Raw genomic sequence first — 26,467 nt, forward strand, 5'->3', positions numbered from 1 at the left:
GGCAAACTCAAATAGATTGCTTAGATTTTGTCTTTTTGGTTTGATTTGTCTTGATTTTTTAGCACAATCTGAGTTTTTAAATGAATCTGTTATTTGGTATTTATTTACTAAGTATGACATGACACCTGAACAAATAATTTGCAAAAGAAAATTTAAAAGTCTTTTACCATTGTGGTTTAAAAATTGAAAAGTTTTTCAATTATTTTAAGCCCAAAACTTTGGAAGATACGTGTTGTTGAATAAATAGATTTTTTAATGTGCAATTTTATCAAAACTGCTTCTCCATATGGCCACAATAATAATCCATAACAAAATAAATTTCAAGATTGTCCTACAGAGCTGGAGGTTCTCAGTACAAGTGAGAATGATGGATTATAATTAAATGTATTTGTCTATGCCATCTGGAGGTCTTTTATAGTCCATTAATTAGTAGAATTATTAAAGTGTTTTCAGTTAGTGGATTCTGTCAGATTCAAGCTCTAGGTTTATTTGTGGTTGATGGGCTGCTTGTGAGTTTGAATTAGCTGATTATTTCAATGATATGTATGCCTATTATTAAATGCTAGTAATCTATCTCTTCATATTTTGTTTTTTACTGGACTGAAAATCTGGCCATTCACTGAGGCCTTTTGCAACTTGGGATCAGCAATCATCAATATAAAGAATTTATTGTGTGCATAATCGCACATAGACCATAGAATAGTACTCATCTTTTCTTTAGGGTTACCAGAGTATAAATGGTACACCTTCATAGCATAACAGGTCTTGGGGGCAAGATAAACATATCTTCTTAGTCCAATATGTATGCTTACGAGTTTATTTCTGCCCACAGTTCTCTATTTTACCCTGGAAGTGTTACCTACAGGCCTCTAAAGAGGACTCCTTAACTTTGCAAATGGGGCAGAGGGGTGCTTGTTGGCTGAACGACCTTATCCTCTGGATTCTGATCCACAGGCCTACATTATACAAACCAAGTACAGAAAGTGCTGTACAGAAATGTAAGTTATGAGAGTCAATATAGCTCAGTGCAAGCAAGATGAGGCTGGGTTTTAAGAGTTGATCAGTCTCATAATAACTCTATCACTAATAAGAATGGTGACCTTGAAAAATTGTTTAATCATTCTGGACCTGTTTCTCCATTCCTAAAATAAAATATTTGGACTAAATAATCTCTAACACCTGTGGAAGCTCTTATGTAACAAGAATTTTAAAATTCCAAAGTCTCAGTTTCTTTGTCTGTAAATTGAAGTCAGTCTTACTGAATCTTATTCACTCATGCCCAGAAAGAGCCAAACAATTTCTAACTAAAGGAAGATAACAGATTTTATCCTTTATGAATATGTTATGATTCTTTTAAAATTTCCGTGGGGATATATATATATATAAAAATTAAGATAGGTATTTTATTCTGCTAGGATGCCAAAAGCAATAAACCAGAAATGGGTTGGCTTTTACAATTGGGATTTATTAGCTTATAATCTCACAGTTCAGAGGCCAAGGGGATTTTATTAGCTTACAAGTTTCTCAAGGCTGAGAAAAATATCGAAATCAAGGCATCATCAGGTGATGCTTTCTCTGCTTAGACTGGTTGCTGGTGATCCTGGACCCCTCTGTCACATGGCAAGGTACATGGCAGCCTCTGCTAGTCTCTCCCTTTTCTTCCAGGTTTTGTAGCTTCAGCTTCTTTCTTCTGTGGCTTTCTCTCTTTCTCTTTCTCTGTCTCTCTCTGTTTCTTCCTCTCTCTCTCTCCATAGTTATTCCATTTATAAAGGACTCCAGTAAGAGAACTAAGATTTACCCTAGGCTATGCCTTTTTGATTATATTACTGAAGTAATATAATCAAAAGGCCCTACTTACATAGATGTACACCAACAGGAATGGATTAGCTTGAAGAAAATTATTTTCTGGGGTCCATATATCTTCAAACCATCACAAGAAGGCTATTGATTTTAATAGAAAGCAGAGTTTGCCTCAACATCCAAGAATGAGGCAAATTGTGAAAGTTTATGTGGATAGGAAGGGACATGAAATTGTCTCTGTATTTGATTTCTACATCAATATAATTTTAAAAATTAATGTATAATGGAAATTTTGGTTAAATATTTTTGCAACAAATAACATGCTATCTGTTTTCTGCTTCAATATCTTTGTTCGTTTTTTGTTTTTTGTTTTCTTGGTAATATTTCATACCTTACTCTGGCTTTTTGAGAAAAATTACTCCTACTGTATTCAAACTGAAATACAAGTGGAGACTCCATCACACATTAATCCAAGTGTGATTTTAAGCACCATGTCAACGGAACTAGGGGCATGGAATTTTGGGTCAAGTAGGCTCATATTTGAATTCTAACTGCACCAAACACCAGTTATGTGACCTTGTGAAATTTTTACTAATGTTTCTGAGCCTCACTATTCTCGTCTGCAAAATTCCTCTTCTACAGGGCAGTGTTCAGTGTTTAGCACAATGGCTAGAATATAATAGGTGATCAATAAATCCTGACTACTTTTGAGGTGATGATGAGACCCTATTTCCCCTTATTGGCTTCATTTTCTTCATCTATCAAATTAGCAAGTTGGACTAGATCATTGTGAAAAACAAACCCATTTTTAACATTCTGGTTCTTTATTATTTTTCTTTTTTATTGACTATTTTAGGTTTCTAAAAGTAATATTACAGAAATTGGTTAACTTTTACAATGGGGACTTACTGGTTTAAAAGTTTAAAGTCCTGTGGCTATGAAAGATTCAAATCAAGTCTTGCACCTCCCCAAAGATTAGCTGCCAGTGATACTGGACTCCAGTCACATGACAGGGCACATTGGCATTGTCTGATATTCTCTGTCTTCTTCTCTTGGCTCTGTTGTCCACAATTTCCTGCTTTATTGCTTTCTCTCTGCTTCTGGGGCTTTCTCTCTGACCTTCTCGGGATTCCACTCTGAGCTCCTGTGTATCTCTCTCTCCATATTCATCTTGTTTATAAAGGATTCCAGAAAGAGAATTAAAACCCACCACAGTTCAGTCCTTACTGAGGTAATCTAATTGAATGGTCCCATCTACACTAGGTTCATATGCAAAGGAACAGACCAGTTTCAAGAACATGATTTTCAGGGGTATATACAGTTTGAAACTACCACATTGACGTTCTATCACCACATTCTCCCTTACTTTAATTTCCAGGAGTCACATTATACACTATGAGTTCTCTATTGTTCCATGAAAGGCAAATAAGTTAATAAGCTATTTGTATTTTCCCTTGGCATTTCACAATCAATCTGACAGAGTACCAGAATAGGTGTTCTGAATTTATTTTCTTGACAGTCTCCCTACTCTCCTTCCTTATAGATGTTTAAAGCTAAACACATTTTTGACATGTCCTCTTTGGGATATATCATCACATGCCTGGGAGTAATTAAAGTCTTAAGGAAGGTATATGGAACAATGTTAATTTTTGTTTTTAAAGATTTATTTCTATTTATATATCTCATCCCCTCATTGTTTGTGCTTGCTGTCTGCTCTCTGTGCACATTTTCTTTTCAGGAGGCACTGGGAACCAAACCTGGGACCTCCCATGTGAGAGGGAGGCACCCAATCATTTGAGTCTTCTCTGCTCCCTGTTTGTTGTGTCTCTTATTGTATTTCCTTATTCTGTCCTCATTGTGTTTCCTTGTTGCATCTCATCTTATTGGGTCAGCTCACCGCCCATTGCATCATCTCACTGTCTTGCTCATTTTCTTTAGGAGGCACTGGGAACTGAATCTGGGACCTCCCATGTGGTAGGTGGGTGCCCAACTGCTTGAGCCATATCTGCTTCCCACAATGTTAACTTTAAATGAAGTATCTCAATATTAGTAGTCTGCCAGAGGTTAACCTCTATAGAAAGGGCAAACTGTCTTGTCAAGCACCAGTGTGGCACATCTGTTAAATAGACATTCCAATTTAAAGGATCACATATCATGGTAGTATTATTTGTTAAATAAAATGTTTTTGTGAAAATTCAATTTCACCCAATAAATTAACTGTTGCATAACTATGGACTTCACAAATAAATTTAAGTTTAAATTTACTTAAATAACATTTAGCATTTTGTATTTTTAAAAATTAGTGATTTAGCCTTTTAGATTCTCATTCAACATTTTTAGGATATAAGCATTGTATAAATTCTTAGAACTGTAGTCTTCTTTGCAAATGTTGCCCATCCGTTATTTTTCATTCTCAATGCAGGGAGAGTGATAAAAATTGGAGGGCTTAAGAATAACAATGTGGTTTTCTTATTAGCAGCCACTTTTATTACCTATTGCTAAGCCTCCGGGTCTAACTAGAGTTTTCTGTTGCTTTTTTTTTTTTCAGAAAAAAATTATGATATTTTCTTCCTTTAAAGTCTCTGCTTCATAGTATTTTTATTATGCAAGTAAAAGTAAAAACCTGGGCTTTAGAGTGGTTTTGGAGGAGAACAAAGTAGAAAAAAATCCTTCAGGTATACAGTTGATTTTGAACAATAGAAAACAGTACAATAAACATTTTCTGTTTGTTGATGGAACTGTTAGGAAAAGATGTTACTTTTTAAAAGTAAGAATCAAAGGGCTCTCTAAGTGCTCAAATGCTTCATATTTGTTTATAACAATTTATAAGATTCTTACTTATTACAGATTTGATTTTTATGTGCCTCAAATTTTCTTTATATTGAACTTCTGTCACATTATAATCACAAAATAAGATTTATTATAGTACAACTCTTTTGGTAAATGGAGGACTGAGGCTGCAGAATGACCTTTGAGAGCACACTTGAGGAATGGCAAACTTTTAGACAGATAAATGTATTTTTCATATTACTTGTTAAAAATCATAATAAGGAAGTTTCCTTTACAAATAAGAATTCAATGGCTAAAAAAAGTTATATGGGGTAAGGATGAATGAACATAATAATTTGAGAAATTTGAAGAAAAATGCTGTATATTTTGGTCAATGCCCCAAATGTTATTTCAAGTTAAAAAATGAAAATAATATATATATTAGATTTATTTTTTAAGTTATGACAAAAATCTTATACAAGGGCCATAGTTAACACTACAAAACTTACTAAATATGTACATTTGACCATACATATGTACAATTCAAAGACAAGATGTAATTCCAAATGATTTATATTTAGATTCTTTACTGGTTGGGTTGTTGAACAATTTATCACACTATAGAGCTTTATTTTTCTTTATTTATTCATTAATTTTGAATGATAACGGATCAGCTCCCTACTGTAAAGTCTCTGGTGCAGCACAGGCTGGGATCTTGCCAGAAAGCAGCTGATGTCATTTCTGGCCAAGTTAAATCATATTTTTTCTTCCTAGATTTCTCATAGTTTCTATCTCCTAAGGCACTGAAACATCATACCAAATTCTTGACTCTGGCCTTCTCTTTTTGTTCCACCTCTGATGTTACTAGGAGACCTTCAAACTGTGTAGCAGTCAAAGTAAAGGAGGGAATCAGAGATTTTAAAAACTCTTCCACCATTCTCTGGTCAAAGGCGTAGTGAGGATTAATCCTGACTCTGCAACCATTACTCCAATAAAACTCACGAGGTAACTTCAAACAGATTGTTTGCTTTAAATATATTTATATATGCTAGACATTCAGTAAAATAAGGCTGGGGTTACCCTTGAGGAAAAAAGCACAGAGTCCAGGGTTATATAAGTCCTCAGTTATAAGACAAAGGGGATGAGCCAGAAGAAATTTATAGGTAGACACTTTCATGCAAGATTACTAATTTCTTTAAGTAGAAATATATAAGAATAGATGAGGAAATAAGCATCATATACTTTCATATCAAACATCCAGGAGATATAATAAAAGAAGACCACCAGTAAACAAAGCAATACATCATTACTCAGGACAAATCAGTCCATTAACGACAACAAAGGGCATCATGAAAATGCAATCTAATAGATCATAACGTATTCAGTCCTTGAGCGCTGAATTCATAATGTATTCTGTCTTTGAGCACTATAAAATAAAAACAGAAATCTCAAAGGTGAAAACTCCTAAAATCATATCATGATTCAAAATGCACACAAGCTCTCTATTTAGATAATTAGATTCAATTCTAATTCTGGATAGTTTGACTGTTTATACCTCTGTTTTCTTATCATTAAATTGGAAAAATAATGCATATATTGAATCTTCTAGTTCTGATGAAATTTTAATGAGATACAGTATGAAAAGATTTAATAATGTGCTACACAAATAAAATTAACATCATTGTCTATTATAAATAATGTCCTATTAGAAATAGGGTGTAATAGCAAATCACCACCTGTCAGCCCCCATTATTAACCAGGCACTTACAGTGGTCTAGGAACTGTTTCAAAAGCTCAGGAGACAGGAATGGTCAGGACAGACCAGGCCTTCTATCAGGAAGCTTACACTAATGGGCTAAGGGCTGAGGAGACAGACAATAAACACATGAAGGAAAAAGGATGATGAATGCTAACAGCTAGATTAAACTGAGTAATGTGGCTATTTATTGATTCATATAGAATAAAGTACTTTTAAAATATACTGATTAAAACCAGTTATTTTTCTCCTGAGTCACTGAAAATTATTTTGAGAACATAAATATTTTAATGGCAATTATAGGTAGCAAAGGGAAGGAAGGAGCTCTCCTTTCAGAAAATGGAGCACAGCATGGGAAGTTAGATCTAGGTTTGTAATTGAAGCCAGAGGCCTGTTTAAGGAAATACATGTCTAATTATCGAAAGAGATACTAAGACATGAGAGTGAGTGAAAATCTTTAGATTTATGAAAACTTTTGCTAAATGTAGCTTAGGCGATTTTCTGTAATCAGTATCAACCCAAGTCAAAACTGTTTTAAAACTGAGTGGCAGTCAAAGAGATCCTGCTGAAACATGTACAAGCATAACCTCTGGAATAACCTCCCAATTCACTTTGAAATCTCTTAGCCATAAAAACTCATTTGTACTTACAATTTCCCCCTTTTATTCAAGGTCTTTTTCTGGATGCATTGCTAGTTGATGCTTGGTAATAATTCCTTGGTGCTAGGGAGGTTCATCCCCAGGAGTCATGTCCCTGCTACGGGGAAGGCAGTGAATTTATGCTGAATTTTAGCTTAGAAAGAGACCTATTTGAGCAATAAGGAGCAATCAGGAAGTAACTCTTAGGCAATATATAATACTAGTCTAAGTTTCAATTTTATAAGAAAAGGTTCATAAGTGCAATCATCAGTATCAAGAGCCTAGTTTAATTGTCTGTCTTCCATAACTAGGCACTGCCTTTGTACTTGGTTGATTTTTGCTGTTCTATTAGAGAATATGATAGTACACTCCAGGATGTGAATTCAATATTCTTCCAGTTGTGTGTGTCTCCACCCATCAAGACAATGCTGCATGAACATTTAAACATATTCATATGCCTTAGAAGCATGCCCCAGATACACCCCTCCCCACACATCCCACCATCACCAACCCCCTGCACCAGTGATCCTCCCCAGCTACAGTCATGACACTTCTATGATCCAAAACCTCTCTAGAAATGAAGCCAACAAAATAAGCAAATAAAATTAATAAGAAAATGAAATAATGGTTTAAAAAATAACAAATAAAATACATAATCTGTTGTCTTGTATGTACAGTAATAATTTCTTCCATATATTCCCCCAGTGTCTCATTTTTTCCACTTTATCTTCAAAGAAGCTTTAGGTTACAGAAAAGTCACATGGAAAATATAGGGAATTCCCATATACCCTATACCCTCTCCCTTTTCCACTCTCCTCTATTATATGCAGATGGTACATGTGTTAAATTTATATACAAGTAGTAAAACATTACTAGTAACAATGGCCAATGGTTTACATTATGGTTTTCATTTTGGTTTTCATAAAATTTTTTAGATTTTCATGAAATTTTTATAGGTTTTCATCAAATTTAAAATAACCTATATCTGTTATTTAAGGATGATGCAGAACAATTCTAATGCCCTAAAAATGCCCTCTGTTCCATCTATTCTATTCTTCCCTCCCCTCCCTTTGGAACCTATGGTAACCACTAAGTTTCAATTTTTTAAGAATAAGATTTATAGTAACTTGCAATAATATTGAGGGTTTGACATATTGACCTGTTTTCTTTTATCAAGTACTGCTTATATTCTCAAGGGATTCTTGCACCTCTAATCAAGAACACAGCAGGACTCCCCAGGACAGGAGTTTAATATTTTCTTGATTATCATGTGGGTCTCCACCCACTGAGATAACACACTATGATAAGATGAATACTTATATATTCCATAGATGCATGCCCCACGTGCTCCCTACCCCGTATATTCCCCCATACCCAATGCCCTACACCAGTAACACTCCACTGGCATATTTGCCAAAAGAACTTTCCCAACACTGTAGTTTTAACCACAGACCTACAAATCCTCAGAGTTCACCTGTTCCTTCTTCTACCTCCCCCTAGTTCCATGGATAGTCCAACTAATCCCCCCATTCTGCTCCCCCTCACAAACAAGCACCACGGACCTTAATCACATCACTGCTCCACTCCCATGCCCATCTACAGCCCAACCACACCCTTTTACCTTTTCATAGATTTTGCCCATATGGGCATTGGCTTACCATTCTCTACTCCCTTTCTGTGTCCTGTAAACTTATCTTCCAGACTCTAGCTCTGTGAATCTGCTCAATTTGCTTAAGTCCTATCAGTGAGGTCATGTATTAATATTTGTCCTTCAGTTCCTGGCTTACATCAATCAACTTAAGGTCTTCAACATTCATTCATGTCATCCCATGTGTAAATACTGCATTCTTTCTTACAGCTGGGAAATATTCCATTGTATGTGTATACAATTTGGGACAATAATGAATAATTGCTGCTATGAACGTTGGTGTACATATATCTGTTCATGTCCTTGCTTTCAATTCTTCTGTGTATATACCCAGCAATAGGTTTGCTGGATCAAATGGCAGTTCTATAATTAGCTTCCTGAGAAACTGCCAAACTGTACTCCACAATGGTTGCACCACTGCACATCCACCAGAAGTGGATAAGTGTTCCTTTTCCTCCACATCCTCTCCAACACTTGTAGTCCCCTGTTTCTGAATAGTCACCAGTCTAATGGGTATAAGATGGTATCTCACTGTAGTTTTTTTTGCATTTCCCTAATAGCTAGTGATGTTGAGCATCTTTTTATGTGCACTTAGTTCACTTGAATTTCTTCTTTGGAGAAGTTTCCATTCAAATTTCTTGCCCATTTTTTAAATGGATTGTTTGTCTTTCTATTTTCAAGAGGTAGGGATCTTTATATATGCTGGATATTAGGTCCTTATCAGACAGATGGCTACCAAATATTTTCTCCCATTGCATAGAATGCTTTTTCACTTTCCTGACAAGCTACTTTGAGTACAAAAGTTTTTAATTTTGAGGAGGACCCATTTATGTACGTTTTCTTTATTGCTCATGCTTTGTGTGTAAAGTTTATGAAACCATTTCCTACTACAAGATCTTATAGATGCTTCCCTACATTATCTTCTAGGAGCTTTATGGTCTTGGATTTTATATTTAGAACTTTGATCCATCTTGAGTTAATTTTTGTATAAGGCATGAGATCGTGATCCTCTTTCATTCTTTTGAATATGGATGCCCAGTTTTCCAAGCACCATTTGTTGAAAAGGCCATTCTCTCCTGGTTCAGAGGGTTTGGTGGCCTTGTCAAATATCAGTTGACCATATGTGAGGATCTATCTTAGAACTCTTTATTCTGTTGCATTGGTCAATTGGTCTATACTTATGCCCATACCATGCAATTTTGACTCCTGTAGCTGTGGATGTTTTAAAGTCAAGTAATGTGATTCCTCCAATTTATCTATTTTTTCATTATGTCTTTGGTTATTTGCAGCACCTTGACCTTCCATATAAATTTCATAATTAGCTTCCAATTTCATAAAATTTGCTGTTGTAAATTTTATTGGGATTGCATTAAATCTTCAAAACAACTTTGGTAGGACAGACAACTTAATGATGTTTAGTCTTCCAATCTATGAGCGGGGAATATTCTTCTATTTATTAGGTTTTCTTTGTTTTCCTTTAACAATGTTCTTTATATATATGTATATTTTTAAAGATATATTTATTTATTTATTCCACCCCTTGTAGCTTGTTCCTTTCTTTGCTGTCTCTTCACTGTGTCCATTTGCTGCATGTTTTTTTCCTGTATCTGCTTGTCTCTCTTCTGTTGCGTCATCTTGCTGTGTCAGCTCTCTGTAGCGTGTGCGGGCCAGCTCTACCTTCACAAGAAGGCCCTGGGATGTGAACCCAGGGCCTCCCATATGGTAGATGGGAGCCCAATTGATTGAACCACAGTGGCTTCCCATATATATTTTTGTGTACAAATCCTTTACATCCTTAGTTAAGTTTATTTCTAGATATTTGATTCAATTAGTTGCATTGTAAATTGAATTTTTTTTCTTGATTTCCTCCTCAGATTGCTCATCATTGGTGTACAGAAATGTTACTGATGTTTGTGCACAGATCTTATATCCTGTCACTTTACTGAACTTATCTATAAGCTCTAGAAGCTTATTGTAGATTTCTCAGGGATGTCTATGTATAGGATCATGTCGCCAGCAAATAGTAAAATTTTTCTTCTTCCTTTCCTATTTGGAGGCCTTTTATATTGTTTTCTTAAGTGCTTGTGCAAGTTAAATAAGCAGTTAAGCTTATTTAGTGGTCATCATTGTCTTGGTCAAAGATTGTAGAGGGAAAGCCTTTAGATAAAATTTCCCAATGTTGACTATAGGTTTTTCATCTTGTATTAGTTAGGGTTCTCTAGGGAAACAGAATCAACAAGGGATATCTATTGATATTATGAGATTTAACAGAGTCTCTCCTGCAGCTGTGGGGATGCGCAAGTCCAGGTTCCACAGGCAGGCTGCAACCAGGAGCTCCGATGAAAGTTCAGTAAAGATTTTTGATGAGTTCTGAGAGATGTTAGCTGTCCAAAGACAAGCTGGGAAATTCTCTCTCAATGCTGGAATCATTTCCCCTTTTAATGCATTCAACTGATTGTTGATGGGAATCTCCCTGATTGATGTAATTATAACCAGCTACCTATGATCACTGAAGTAAAGTCAATGGTGACTAAATTTCATAAATGCCCTTGCATTACAGTTAGCCCAGTACTTGCTTGACCAAACAATTGGGCACAATTACCTGGCCAAGTTGATACAATAGCCTAACCATCACACATGTATATGCTTTATAATGTTGAGGAAGTTTCCTTCTATTCCAATATTTTGAATTGTTTTTATCAAGAAATAGTGCTGTATTTTCTTGAATGCTTTTTCTGCATCAATAGAGCTGATAATGTGATTTTTTTCTATCTGTTAATGTGGTGTATTGCATTGGTTTTTCTTATATTGAACCATCCTTGCATACCAGGGATGAAACCTACTTGGCCGTGGTGCATAATTCATTTCGTGTGTTGTTGAAAATGATTAGCAAGTATTTTGTTGAGGATTTTAGTATCCAGGTTCATTAGAGAAATTGGTCTGTAGTTTTCCTTTCTTGAGGCATCATTATATGGCTTTGGTATAAGGGTGATGTTGCATCATAGAATGAGTTAGACAATGCTTGCTCCTTCCACTTCTATTTTTTGGAAGAATTTAAGCAAGATTGGTGTTAGTTCTTTCTGGAACATTTGGTAAAATTCACCTGTGAAGCCATCTGGTCCTGGGGTCTTTATAGTTGGGAGATTTTTAATGACTAATTCAGTCTCTTAACTCATTATTTGTTTATTGAGTTCATCAATTTCTTCTTTCATCAATATAGATTGCTTGGGTGTTTCTAGAAATTTGTCCATTTCATCTAGGTAATATATCTTTTGGCATACACTTTTTCAAGGTATCCTCTTATGATACTTATTTCTGTGGGATCAGTAGTGATATTCCAGTCCTCGTTTCTTATTTTATTTATTTGCCTCTTCTCTAACTTTTCCTTTGTTAGTCTAGTTAAACTTTTGTCAATTTTATTAACCTTCTCAAAAAACCAGCTTTCGTTTTGTTAATTTTTTCTAGTGCCTTCTTATTTTCAATTTCGTTTAGCTCTGCCCTGTTCTTTGTTATTTCCTTTCTGCTTGCTTTGGGATTAGTTTGTTGTTCTTTTTCTCATACCTGCAGGTGTGCAGTTAGTTTGATTTTAGTTCTTTTTTCTTTTTTAATATAGCATTTATGGATATAAATTCCCCTTTCAGCACTGCTTTTGCTTTATCTCACAGATTTGATATGCTTTGTTGTCACTTTCATTTGTTGCAAGGTAGTTACTGATTTCTTTTGCAATTTCTTCCTTGACCTACTGATTGTCTTAGAGTGTGTTATTTAACTTCCATATCTTTGTGGTTAATCTGGTCTCTGCCCCTTACTGATTTCCAGCTTCATTTCATTGTGGCCAGAGAAATTACTTTGTATAATTTCAATCTTTCTGAATTTGTTGATCATTGTTCTGTGGCCTAACATGTGGTCTATCCTGGAGAAAAATCCATGTGCACTTGAGAAGAATATTTATCCTGCTGTATTTGGGTGTAATGTTCTGTATATGTCTATTAGGTCTAGATCTTCTAACATATTATTCAAGGTCTCTATTTCTTTACTGACCATCTTTTGAGATGCTCTCCCTAATGGAAATAATGGTATATTAAAGTCCTCCACTATAATTGTAAAGGCATATATTTCTCCACTTAGTTTTTCCAATGTTTGCCTCATGTTTTTTGAGGTGCCTCAATTAGGTGCATAAATGTTTTTGATTTTTTTTCTTCTTGAGGGATTACCCCTTTTGAAAATATATAGTTCTTTATTTGTCTCTTACATAGTTTTGCATTTAAAGTCTATTTTGTCCAATATTAGTATAGTTATTCCCATCCTTTCTTTGGTTATTGTTTTCATGAAAAATAGTTTTCCAACCATTCACTTGCAACTACCTTGCATCCCTTCTAAGGTGAGTTTCTTGTAGATAGCATTTAGATGGATCATATTTCCTTATCCATTCTGCTGATGGCTCTAGATACATCCAGACACTATAAGCAGAACAAATAAGCTCAGAAATGTGGCACCCTGTCAGTGGGTCTTACTCTGGAATTTATGCTCCACAGTGTAACAAAGTTAGACACATTTATAGTTTCCTTATACACGGCCCTTCTGTCCTTTTACTTTTGAACATACAATTAGCACTACACTTGTTGAATATATGTCCCAGAGGCTTAAATCTTTGGTCTGTTCATGTGCCAGTTGAGTCCTGAATCTTTGCAATACCTACCCTCCAGTTTTTTGGACTCACCCAGGACAACTAACATGTAGATGATGTTGGACAACACCCATCCCAAGGAACAGAGAGTGTCTGCAACTGCAAGCAAGATAGTTCCATCCATCTGCCCCATTGGACCTAGGTCTCTTCTCAATTAGAAACAGAGTAGGCATTACCATCCCCAAATCCTGAAGATTGGGGAATGAACAATGTAATAAAGTAGATTTATTATTACTCTCTTATAGACTTACTGATATTCTGGCAATGGAAGAACTTTTATCATTGACATAAAGGCAGGGGCCACCAAGATTCTGAGGGGAGGGAGAGGGAAGAATAGGTATAATATGGTGGCATTTTCAGGACATTAGAATTGCCCTGCATAACATTGCAATGATGAATACAGGCCATTATATGTTTTGTCATAACCTACAAAATTGTGCAGGACTGAGTGTAAACTACAATGTAAACTATAGTCCATGGTGTGTAGCAATGCTTCCATATGTGTTTATCATTTTTAGCAAATGAACCACACTAATGAAGATTGTTGTTGATGTGTGGGAGGTGGAGGGGGTGAGGCATATAAGAATTTCCTATATTTTCTTTTTAATTTAATTTTTAGAAAGATATTTAGATTACTATCCCCTATATTGTTTTGTGAGTAACATTTATGTAATCTAAAACTTCTTTAAAATTAAAAATTAAAAAAGAACTGAGTAAACTATAGTGCAAGGAACTTAAAGGCATTTTTGTCCTACACACTAATGAGCAAAAGTCACATGTAGGTTACCTAAATTATTTTACATATAGTCTATGTAATTTTATTGGTAATGGAAATAGTGTAGAGAAGTAAAAAAAATTAAAAATACATTTTAATTCCTCTTGCTCCCATAAAACATTTAAATATTTTGAATATAGCTTAGCAGTGCTTTCAGTGAAAAAGAATCTCTTGTTACCAGTGGGTTCAATTAATATAAAATAGTATTTATATAATATTCACCAACTATAGTTCAGAAAACAATTGTTTTCATTGAACTGTTACAAGATGCTTGTTAATATTTTTGGAGCAATTATTCCTACTTTATTAATTTTTTGAAAGTGAGTTTCAACAGTTTTGGGGCTCTGGTAAAACACTGCTGTGTCCGTTTTCTAGTTCTATGTTGTCCTTCAAGGCAGTTCCTTCCAAATGAGTTTTCACACATTATCCTTGTTTTTCAGGTATCCTTTCAGGGTAAGCTTGATTACATTTACTAGTAAAAAGAGAAATAAATACTGATTGAAGCTAAAAATGAAATCTCACAGATCCTGAGTATGGGTCCAGCAGCCATGATCACTAACTCAAAGCTCTACCTAAACCACACAACACTGATCAGTTGTATTGCAGAAATAGTAGTTAACCAGGTTGATTTTCATTTAACTGTAGGATCCTCTTATGAGTCCAAGTAGAAACTTCTGTGACATTAAAATAATATACATTGAATAACTGTATATTTTAACTGAGTGCTCTAACCAGATAAATTGGATATGGTTACAGTCTAGATTAGAAATAGTAAATTTCTGTCCCACGTGCTACCTTGGTCCAAAACCTACCCATGGCAGACATCATTAATTTGTTACTTTACTCCTTCAAACTGACTTCAGATCCATTCTCAGTATTCTGCCCAAGGCAATTTCATGTGGACACCTAATGAGATGATATCCTCCTTGGAAATCTATTGGTCATCCCTAGTCCAGACTTAAGAAGGCAAACATTTATCAAGCAAAGATTTGTTCTGGGTTGAAGCAGAAACAGCACATAGGAAATGAGGTTGAGTACAAAGGAATTGTCTAAGGAAAAGAAAGAGATCAAGCAGTTGGCATGTGGGAAAGCATTGTGTTCACAGACTAGCACAGCCTGGAGCCAAGTGTCTGATATCAAGAGTCTGGCTATGCTGGGGTGGTCTTCATTTTCATTTGATCTCAGCTTACAAAGTAATTACCTTTTACCAATTCTACCTTCCTTATAATGTGTTTGGCTTTTTTTTTTTTCCCCTGGCATTAAGCCTACCGAGCTGTGTAAGGTGGTCTGATTTTCTGTAATGCATTTTTAAAGGATAAAGAACCCTTAACCAAGACAGCACTTAAAAGTTATACAAACAAATATCACGAGGAGTGTTGTACAGAAGACACACGTAGAGCTTCATGGTTATTTGTTTGTTTATAGTCCTTAACCTACTCATTAACGTTTTCTATAATAAGTACACAAAACAGAAAGAATGGAGTTATTTTTCTGAAATTTTATTTATTTTTTTTATTTTAATAGACTTATTTGGCAAAATATAACCTCATATCTGGGTTCTTAATTAACTCAAAGTGATGTCTATAACATCTAATAAAAAGATTTGTAACAGCATTTTCAACATTGAAATTGTCCCTAAAAATCCCACATTTATCAATCAAATTCAGCAGTTCTGAGGATGGTCCATCGGGACTTGTAAAATGCTCATGCATTTATTAAACACTTAAGTCACACACTTCTATACCTATTAGTTTTGCCAGCTGTATAGTCATTTATCCTCTTGTATTGAATTCCTGAGAGAACAAGTGTATTCTTGTTGACATCTCTTAAACTGCTGCTGCCCCATAGGGGTTCAGAGCAATGAAGCGAGAAATTGAGTTGAGGGGGTGGAGAGGACTCTTGACAATATCAGCAGCAAACTGTTCTGTGCTAATCATCAGACATGGCCTTGGAGAATTGTGGGTCCTAACTATGCCTCATTTGATGGCTTTGTTAACCTAAAAGGATTTGTCCATCAGAATGTGTCCACAGACTATACAATTTTCAATTAAAAAAAAAGAAGGAAAAAGCAAACATTTAATGCTATGTTGTATGTACAGTATAAGAAACAAAGAAATCATTTTGACTCTTGTGTTTTTCAAACCAATTGGCTGAATATCAAGTAAATATAGCTGTGCTCAAAACTGAAGTATTGTTTTCAAAAACTAACATCTTTCCATGGGAACCCAAATAAATGAAGAGCATAACAGGAAGCCTCATATATAAACGTATAAATTAGAACACAAGTATACCATTACAATGCTGAGGGACTTATTTTAATCTATTTTTATCTAATTATTCTTTTTTTCATTTTCATAAACTAGGTGATAAATTCTTTGCTAGATTCTGTAGGGAGATACAAGATTTCTGACTTCATGGAGCTTACAATCTAATGAAGTAATAAAACATGACACTTCAATAAATACTGAATATATACACAGTGAAAACAAAGAAGGCAAAGGGTTGGAGTTATTAATGAGAATCAAGATAATCTTTATTTAAATTAATGTAATCTGTACTTTCAAAATCAGCTCTTCCTTATGTGACAAGTACACAAAGGGGACATCTGTATTTACTTCCTAACAGTGTTAATATATATAAAAAAAAGCTAAGTCTAACATTATCTGAAAACAAGTTCCTCTTATTTTCCCAAGTGGGAGCAATATGAAAGCAAATGGGGAAACCTGTTCAATGCTCAATCTCTTCTTAAACCATATTTTCAAAGTGGATTAAGATTCATTGCAGAGCAATAAATAACTGGTGACTTTATAAGAATAATTTACACTTACAGTGTAGACATGTCTTTACAATGCTTATCTTTCCAGATACATCTGTGCAGCAAGTTTCTCACCATTTTTAACAAAAAGGTGACATTTGAGGCTGTAATTCTGTCATATAATCACATGGAAACCTGCCAACTCCTATTAACATCTTAGCATTTTATTGCTGTAAACTTATCATAAGTTCTTCCAATGTAAGATTTAAATTTATGGAGTTGAGCCTTTTGTTGTGTATCCATTAAATGCCTGATCCTTTGCTCCTTACATCAGCAACTTTCAGTCAAGTAAATCAGCTGTTGGTCAGAATATGAATTATAGATTAGGCCCTGAAAGGTTAACAGTTTGCTGTTTTGAATACGATTGTAAAGCAAGAAAACAAAAAACAAAGAGAATAAGTGTGTGTTAAACTCATTCATTAACTTCTATACCAAGCACCTCTGACATGTCAGTATCCTTACATTTAGACATTAGTCAATATAGTTCTACTGTTGTAGGTGCAATGTATTCTTATTACCACAGTATAGTTCTACTGTTGTTTAAAAGAGGTGTTAACCTTTCAATTACTACAAAATTAAAGGTTTAGCCTGGAAATCTATTGCTAGACAAAAAGAATACCATTATCTGAAGTTGTAACAAGGCTCAACAAAAGACTGAAAATGTTCCAGAGATTACTTTTAAAATGCAGCAGGATACAGTATAAAGAAAATGTCACCATGATATTTTGTCTGTATCACAAATGATTAGAGAATGGTGAACTTAGTACTGATACAACCTGTAATAGACACATTGAAGGCATAGCAATGAATGCACAAGATGCTTCCTACATTCTCTAGGAAGAATTATAATTCTCAACTATTTGTTTTCATGTTGACTTAGCTAATTTAAATAATACAGTAGAATACAATCAACCACCTTTGATTTTCTTATCATGTTGCATTTGCATCAAAGACAAAAGTAAGTTTGATGCAAAACAGTAAAATCTATTTATTCATAAACTTGTAGCAAGGGAACCCATCTTTTAAAAATTGGAATACATTTTAAAGAGCAAAATAGGAAATACTGGGAGTCTCTGATTGGCAAGTGTTCTATTAAGGTATATTTTTGAAGTGGGAGAGGCTCTCTAATTGGTCCTCAGGAACATTTGGCAGTCCTTTGGTTGGCTGCAAGGACCAAGCAGTTTAGGTACATGTTAAAGGAAGAGGGGTTGTTGATTGTTAGAATTTTCTGTAGTTGGCCATATCCTAGAACAAGTGGGAGAATGGATGGGGTGCTTTTTGTGGTCAGACTGTCATATAATGCTCATTGGTGTCTATTATGTCAGGCAGTTTCTAATTCGTTAAAATGAATTTGTATTTCTTGAGCATACACTGATTTGAAATTGGAAATGGATAACCATATCTCTTTAAACACAATTATGGCAAGGAAAATTAATCTTGCAATTAAATTAATAGAAAATCTTCTTAAAGTATTCAACCTAAAGGTCTTATAAATATTGAATTTATTGGGTAAAAATATGATTTTATTTTTATTTTTTATTTTTATTACCCTTCTTAAAAATTTTATTTTATTTATTCATTTTTAAAAAAATATTACATTCAAAAAATATGAGGTCCCCATTCACCCCCACCGTCCCCAACCCACCACTCCCCCCACAGTAACACTCTCCCCCATCATCATGACACATCCAATGCATCTGGTGAGTACATAAACTGTAGAACTATGTAATCATTTTTATTGCTATAAGCTCAAAATAGAAAATATCTTTTTATGTCATGTAAAAATAAACTTTATTTCTACTCATCATTAACATAAGAAATAGTCACCCTTGGAATCACACTGGAAAAGATGAAATATAGTAAATTTCTTCCTTAGGAGCAACCCTTTCAAGTTTGCATGGTCTTCTTCCTTTTCCTCAGCAAAGTGCAAATTGTTATCCCTGGCCAGGGAATTAATAATTGAATCAACAAGTACTTAACAGCAAGGTAATTTAGTAGGTGATGTGAGGAACAGAAGTGGCCCCACTATCAAGGTACTTGTGATCTAACTAAAGAAAAGACAGACATGTTTGAAAAAAGAAGAAACAGTGCAGTGCAGAATGAAGATGTTTCCTGAGTTTTTTTGGAAGGTATAGAGAAGCTGAGAGACAACGTTGCCCTAAATCATGAGTGACTGTGGGGTTGAAGGACACATTGTGGAATTAGAGTTGTTGAGTGGAATGGACTGTGAAGAGCCTGATGCCTTCTTTTCAGAATGACCTCAATAAGAGTCCATTGAGTAAATGGAAATCTAAATGAAAATGTGACTAAAATGAATTGATGCTGAAAGAACAGTGAAAGTCCAAGAAGACAGAGCAGAATGATGAGGCACAGGTTCAAAAATATGATTTTTTTTTTTGAAAGAGATTTAGGTAATGTGGTTTATATTCCATCTCTGTATGAAAACAGGTGAGATTAAGTTGAAAAAATTAACACTTGAATGTGCTTAAAATGGGAAATTTTGTTCTGTATATTTTATATTACATAAAAATATTTTTAAAAATGGATTGGTACAATACTGTGAATGCTAAATAAATGGGACTTTAACTTGGAGTTAAGACTTATCTAATGTGGGAAAGTGTGGGAGGTGTGGAGGTGGGACATGTGGGAATTCCTTATATTTTTTATGTAACATTTATGTAATCAAAACCTTCTTTAAAAAAAAGCAAAAAGATTCATCTATGGAATGATTGTATTCCTAAGAATCTCTTTTCATATTAATATTCTCCCTTAATAATCTCCTTTATATTACCACAAACTTGGTAGCTTAAAACAATACACATTTATTCTCTTTTTGTCCTGGAGGTCTAAAGTCCAACATCAGTCTCTTTTTCTTTTTTTTTTTTTTTAAAGATTTATTTGTTTATTTCTCTCCCCTTCCCCCCAACTCGCCCACCCCAGTTGTCTGTTCTCTGTGTCTATTTGCTATGTGTTCTTTGTCTGCTTCTGTTGTTGTCAGCGGCATGGGAATCTGTGTTTCTTTTTGTTGCATCATCGTGTCATCTCTCCGTGTGGGCAACCACATTCTTAGGCAGACTGCACTTTCTTTCGCGCTGGGCAGCTCTCTTTATGGGACACACTCCTTGTGCATGGGGCTCCCCTATGCGGAGGACACCTCTGCGTGACAGGGCATTCCTTGCTCTCATCAGCACTGCGCATGGGCCAGCTGCACACAGGTAAAGGAGGCCCGGGGTTTGAACTGCGGACCTCCCATGTGGTGGACAGATGCCCTAACCACTGGGCCAGGTCTGCTTCCCAACATCAGTCTCAATGGGACAAAATCAAGGTGTTGGCAGGGCCACATTCCTTCCAGAGTCTCTAAGGAGAACATGATTCTTGCCTTTCCAATTCTGATGGCTGCCAACATTCCTTGGCTTTACCTGCATCACTCTAATCATCAAGGCCAACATCTTCAAATTTCTCTCTGTTCCATCTTCACATCACCTTCTCTGTGTTTCATCAAATCTCCTTCTATCTCCTTATCAGAACACTTGTGATTGCATTTAGGTCTCTCCCAGATAATCCAGGATAATATGCCCATCTCAGATTCTAAACTTAATCCTGTTTGCAATGACCCTTTCTATGCCATATGATGTATTATTCACAGGCTCCAGATGTTAGGATGTGGATATGCTTTTTTGGGGGGTGGAGTGGGCATTTTTCAGCCTATTATAAATTCCACAGTAGGAATTTTTAAAATTACTATTATTGACTATTCTCTATTCTCACACCCTCCTGCATGAATTGCCCTAACTGAGATAACTTTCTACATCCTTAGAGCATTATGTTAAAGTACATATTAGGCAGTTTCACTTGAATGTTTCAAATCTAACATATCTACTATTATCATACTGCATTTCCCTAACAAAGTTGCTTTGCCCTGTTTCCTTATATCAGTAATTGCTAAAACCTGCAATTTGCTCTTGCTTCTTCCTCACTCTCAAATCCAATCTATCTGCAATACTTATAAATTCTATATCCAATATATTTTTCAAAGCCATTATTTTTTCTCCATTCTCTCTGCTACAAATTTAGACAATCTTCATCTCTTGTCTTCGGGACTGAATCACCTTCTAATTGGTCCCTCTGCTTTGAATTTTGCTGCCTTCCCAGTCCTTCTCCATGCAACAGCTAGGATGATTTTCAAGAAAGTATATGTCACAGCTTATGCATAAATAAATTCACAGATATTAAATATTTAATGTAAAATTTCCATAAATAAATGAATGAATAAAGTTAAGCATGGCTATCTAGAATTCACCCAAAATAGTATCATAAACAGTACTTTACAGATAATGTCACATCTCTGAGAAAGTAAGTTGCCTGTAACAATGTCACAGCTAGTGAGTGGCTACTCCTCTTGATCTCCAATGCCCCACCGTAAGGTACCTCTCTGTGGCAGTTTGAAGTTCTTTTGCGAATTGTAGAATCTCAGAATGGATTAAACCTAATCTATTCCGGTGGGTGTGGGGCCCTTTGACTGGACTGCATCAGTGAGGCTTGACCTAGGTTCCGTCCCCATTCTATTGCTGGGATCTTATATAAACAGAGAACTGAAAGCAGAAACACACACAGAAAAACAGTTGCCATTTTGATACTGCCATATGAGACTGCAAGAAGACAGAGAAACCCCAGGAAGCTTAGCAAGTTTGGAGGATAGAATCAGCAGAGCAGGCCCAAAGTGAAGAGAAGTTGTGTCGCAGGAGCCCAAGATCCAACCAGCAGCTGACCTTTGGTGAGAAAGCCGCTCTGATGATGACTTGATCTGGACATTTTTGTAGCCTCAGAACTGTAAGCTTTTACCCTAATAAATCCCCATTAAAAAAGCTAACACATTTCCGGTATTTTTGCATCAGCAGCCTTAGCAAACTAAAACACTTCCTAAAGCTCTCTCTCCTGAAACTCATGGCTTTTGGTTTCTAAATTTTTTATGACACTCAATAATAATCCCTTAAGTTTTATATACTGCTTTTCTGTTTATAAGGAGATTTCTCACGCTAAATTCTATTTTCCCCCTTTCCAAACTGTACTTTGGAAGGAAGCCACGTTGCACTGCTCACACTTAAGGAATGGGGAGTTACACTGCATCTCCTTGAAGTCAGAGTAGCTACATAAATTTTTGTAATTCTTCACTTGAGAGATTTATCTCTTCTCCCCCATTTATTTATTTATTTAATCATTTCTATATCTAAATTTGGACTCATGGATATTTAGTTTAGTCTTTGGGTTATGATCTGCTATTATTTATTTTGTGTTTCAAATTGTTCCAGCTTGACCATAGAGAGCTTCTTTCATTTTTCTTTTATTTTCACTTGTTTCAGAAGTTGCTTCATTCTTTCTTTCCTTAGGATGCTGGAGCTTCTTCCCCATTTTTCATAATGCAAAAAAATGTAAACTACCTGTATTAGTCAGGGTTCTTCAGGGAAACAGAGCCAACAGGAGATATCTGTAAATGGTATGGAATTGTACAAAATTGTTTCATACAACCTTGGGGATATACAAGTCCAAATTCCACAGGGCAGGCTGCAAACCAGCAGCTCCAATGAAGGTCCTTGGTGAGTTCCCCAGGAGATTCTGGCTTTCTGAAGTAGAGGTAGGAATTCTCTCTCTGAATGTCGAAATCACTTCCCGTTTTAAGGCCTTCATCTGATTGGATAAGACATAACTCATTACTGACGGCAATCTCCTTAGTTAATTGTAGGCATATTCAGACATCAGACATCTATGCAATCAACTCACCGACGATTAAAGTCCATAGAATGCCCTTGTATTACTATTAGCTCAGGGCTTGCTTGACCAAAAAACTAGGCACCATCTCCTGGCCTTTTTGATACATTAGCCTAACCATCACATTACCTAGTTATTTAAACCATTTCCATAACCTAGTCTGGCCTCTCCTGTGTAAAATTCAAAATAAGAAGAAAACTAGGGGGAAACGGATTTGGCCCAGTGGTTAGGGCATCCATCGACCACACGGGAGGTCTGCGGTTCAAACCCCAGGCCTTCTTGACCCCTGTGTCACTGGCCCAGGCACAGTGCTGATGCACGCAAGGAGTGCCCAGCCACGCAGGGGTGTCCCCCGTGCAGGGGAGCCCCACGCGCAAGGAGTGCACCCCATAAGGAGAGCCACCCAGTGTGAAAGAAAGTGCAGCCTGCCCAGGATGGTGCCACACACACGAGAGCTGACACAAAAAGATAATGCAACAAAAAGAAACACAGACTCCCATGCCACTGACAACAGAAGCAGACAAAGAACATGCAGCAAATAGACACAGAGCATAGACAACTGGGGTGGGGGGGAGAAGGAGAGAGAAATAAATAAATCTTAAAAAAAAAAAGAAGAAAACTAGTATTGTTCTGGCCCAGAAATGAGACTAGTGTTTATGACATATCCTCATTTTTGTGTTAGTAGTTCTTTATCTTTTGATGTTGAATTTTTAAATTTCCCATAAACAATTTAGGTATATAATACATATTTGATGCCTATGGGCATTTATCCATGTTTGATTAAAGTGCAATAAACAATGGTACCGAGAAGAAAATGAGACCCCTTATGTACTCTGCTTGAATGACTGATTTAGTGGCAATATCAATTATACCTCAACTAGATAGGGTAAAACAAGGGTTCTCAAACTTTAGTTTGCATCAATATCATCTGGAGGGCTTGGAAAGCACAAATTATTGGACTCTACTTCTAGAGTTTGTGGTTCAGTAGGTTTTAGATGGGGCCAAGAATTTTCATTTCTAAAAAGTTCCCAGGTTATGCTAATCTTGCTGGTCTAGAAACCACAAGCTGGTTTAATTTTTCAAGTAAAGCCAAGGATATGCTTTGAAAAGCTGAAAATGGTCTGGATAAATAATGGTGACAAAACCATCAAAGAAAAGACAGAAAATGACTTCTGGATATTCAGGTTCCTCTCTACTAATATTGACTGAAAATTGCAATATTATACTGGGAGACTGGGAAGCAGAAGCTGAGTTGGAGTCAAGATTACTTGCCCCTCACCTTCCTAAGACTTTGTATCAACAGAAGTGTATCATACAAGGGCTGTTCAAGGTCCCCAGAAACCCTCAGTTTTCATAATTAATTTGTGGATTAATTGCTTGCTGTTTCTCTTATGGCTTCCTGTAGATTAATGTCAAACGTTTGTGAATGGGGAACATTGGGCTTTCCAGACTTTCTGTGGCACTAGATTTGGGAAGGTGATGGGTATCATGGCCATTAAAGAGGGTTTCATTCCATAGACATTTTCAGGAACATTATGGCAGAGGCTTCTTTAGAAACATGATTAAGGTAGACAAGTATCTCTTATACTTCCATATGGGGTCAGTATTTAATTTTGTTTTATTTTTCAGTTCATCCGCTGAAGTTGTTAGCCCAACAGAGTACCTTCCAAATGTATGGGTCTCCAAATTAAAATACCACCTTGCTTTGGGATCAACTATGTAACCTCTTCCTCTCAAATGAGCAAGGTCAGACTCATTTAAAAACCAGGCTCTAGATCTCTAGAAAACATGTGCCACCATTGCAAATTCTGATTGTTCTTCTGACCTCCAAAGTTTTCTCTTAATTTCTCAGATCCTTAGGTATTTATAGTTAAATAAGATAATTTTTTTCTTTCCTTTTTTGCTTCTTTTTGTTTGCTCTTCTCTCCATACCCTCTTTTTAACTATTAATTTTATCTGGTAAACAGGAATTCTTACTGAAGTTTCTCTGTATATCAATTTTACCGTCTTTCTAGAAATACTCTTGCTTTTATAATGTTACTTTATCATTGGAAAGTTTCTTAAAATAATGTTTAATTTTATATTTCCTCTCTATCAGTTTTGACTAGATTCAGTTTAAGTGGCATGGAAAGAACCTAACTGGTTATGTATTACATATGACACCTTCATAGTAAGAGTCAGAGATTGATGGAAAACTTGAAAATGACAACACTGTTGAAGTTAGGACAGAAGACAGGTATTTCAGAAGAAGCATTTGAAAAACTACAAGTGCAGAAGAGAAATCAATGTAAATTAATTTTATGATCTTAATTCTTCTTCTATGTTGTGTGTATTTGTGTGTATGTAAAAGAGTGTGTATCTCACACAAATAAGAAAGCTGAGAGACACTGCAATGTTTCATCTTTTCATCAACCTGAAAAATTCTTAAATATCTTTCAACAATCATTTCAAGCTTTGTATTCTTTTTAAAGTCTTCCAACTTTCCTAGAAAGAGAGTAAAATGAAATGATCAAGAGTTTGGATTCAGGAGTTATAGTTCCTGAGTTCCTGGTGTCACTATTTACTATACACTGGTTGGGTTACCTAGGAAACTAATTTAAGATCTCTGGTCCTCAGTCTTCTTTGCTGCAAAATGGGATTGCACAAGATCAGGCAAACTACAAAGCAATGTATTTTGTTTTCATCCATCCTTCCTCTCTGCTGCTGAATTAGGTTGGTATAGAAAATGAAATCACTGCATTGAGAACACTAAATGGAAACAAATAGATGTTTGTATTTTGGGAAAAATGTAATGAGGATATCAATATAGATATATAAAAGGATATAGATATACAAAAGAAACATACACAAACGTAAAAGAAGTTTTAAAATATTACAACCTATCCGGTAGATTCAGGTCAGTTGGGGAGTCTTTTTACCTCAAGTAAAATGTCTGTCTGAAGTATTAATTCCCTCCACAGGCAGGTTCTCTGTTTTCCATTTGAATGGTAGACTTTCCATTAACTTTTAAGCTTTGTGCTATGTTTATAATACTATCTTCTTGCATTATTACTGGCTGCTTTTTGACACAAAATACAATCAAATAATGGATTTAGTAAGCAATTGAAATTCTTCTGCTCTTGTCTCTTAACCAACTTTAATTATTAGGCATATTTTTAATACTAAAATAATTCAGGAGATTGTTTAAAAAATTGGGTCCAGGTTTACATAATCTGTCTATATCCATGTGTATATATGTGTTTGTGTATTGATAACTCAGATTTCAGATTTTCTTAATATCTTTTCTGGATGGACAACTCAGGTTGTTCTTTATATCCCAACTTTTTCCCAAAGAACATTACTCTCAGCTAAAACAAAAAAGTGATAAAGAATAAGTGTTGCAACTCCATTGAGATTCAGGACCCAACTGGCACATGGACAGCCCAAAGATTCAAGTTTCTTGGACATGGACTTATCAACTCTAGTACTAACTATAGATTCAAATAGAAGGGGCAGAAGAGCCATGTATAAGGAAACCACAACTGAATTCAACTGTCAAATTGAGGAGCATAATTTCCAAGATAGGGGCCCACTGGCAAGATGCCAATCTCCTGAACTCTCTGCCCTATCTATAGTGCCTGGATGTCTCCAGAGCACTCAGGATATCCACTATTTCGGGCAATATTTACTTTGGCAGTCAATGAGATCCTGCTGAGACATGCATAAGTATAACTTCTGGAATGATCTACCAACTCACTTTGAAGTTTCCTACCCATATAAACTCATTTGTCTTTACCCTTTCCCCCTTTTGGTCAAGGTCTTTTTCCAGGTGCT

This window comes from Dasypus novemcinctus, chromosome 4 (assembly GCF_030445035.2).
Source record: "Dasypus novemcinctus isolate mDasNov1 chromosome 4, mDasNov1.1.hap2, whole genome shotgun sequence".
NCBI lineage: Eukaryota > Metazoa > Chordata > Mammalia > Cingulata > Dasypodidae > Dasypus > Dasypus novemcinctus.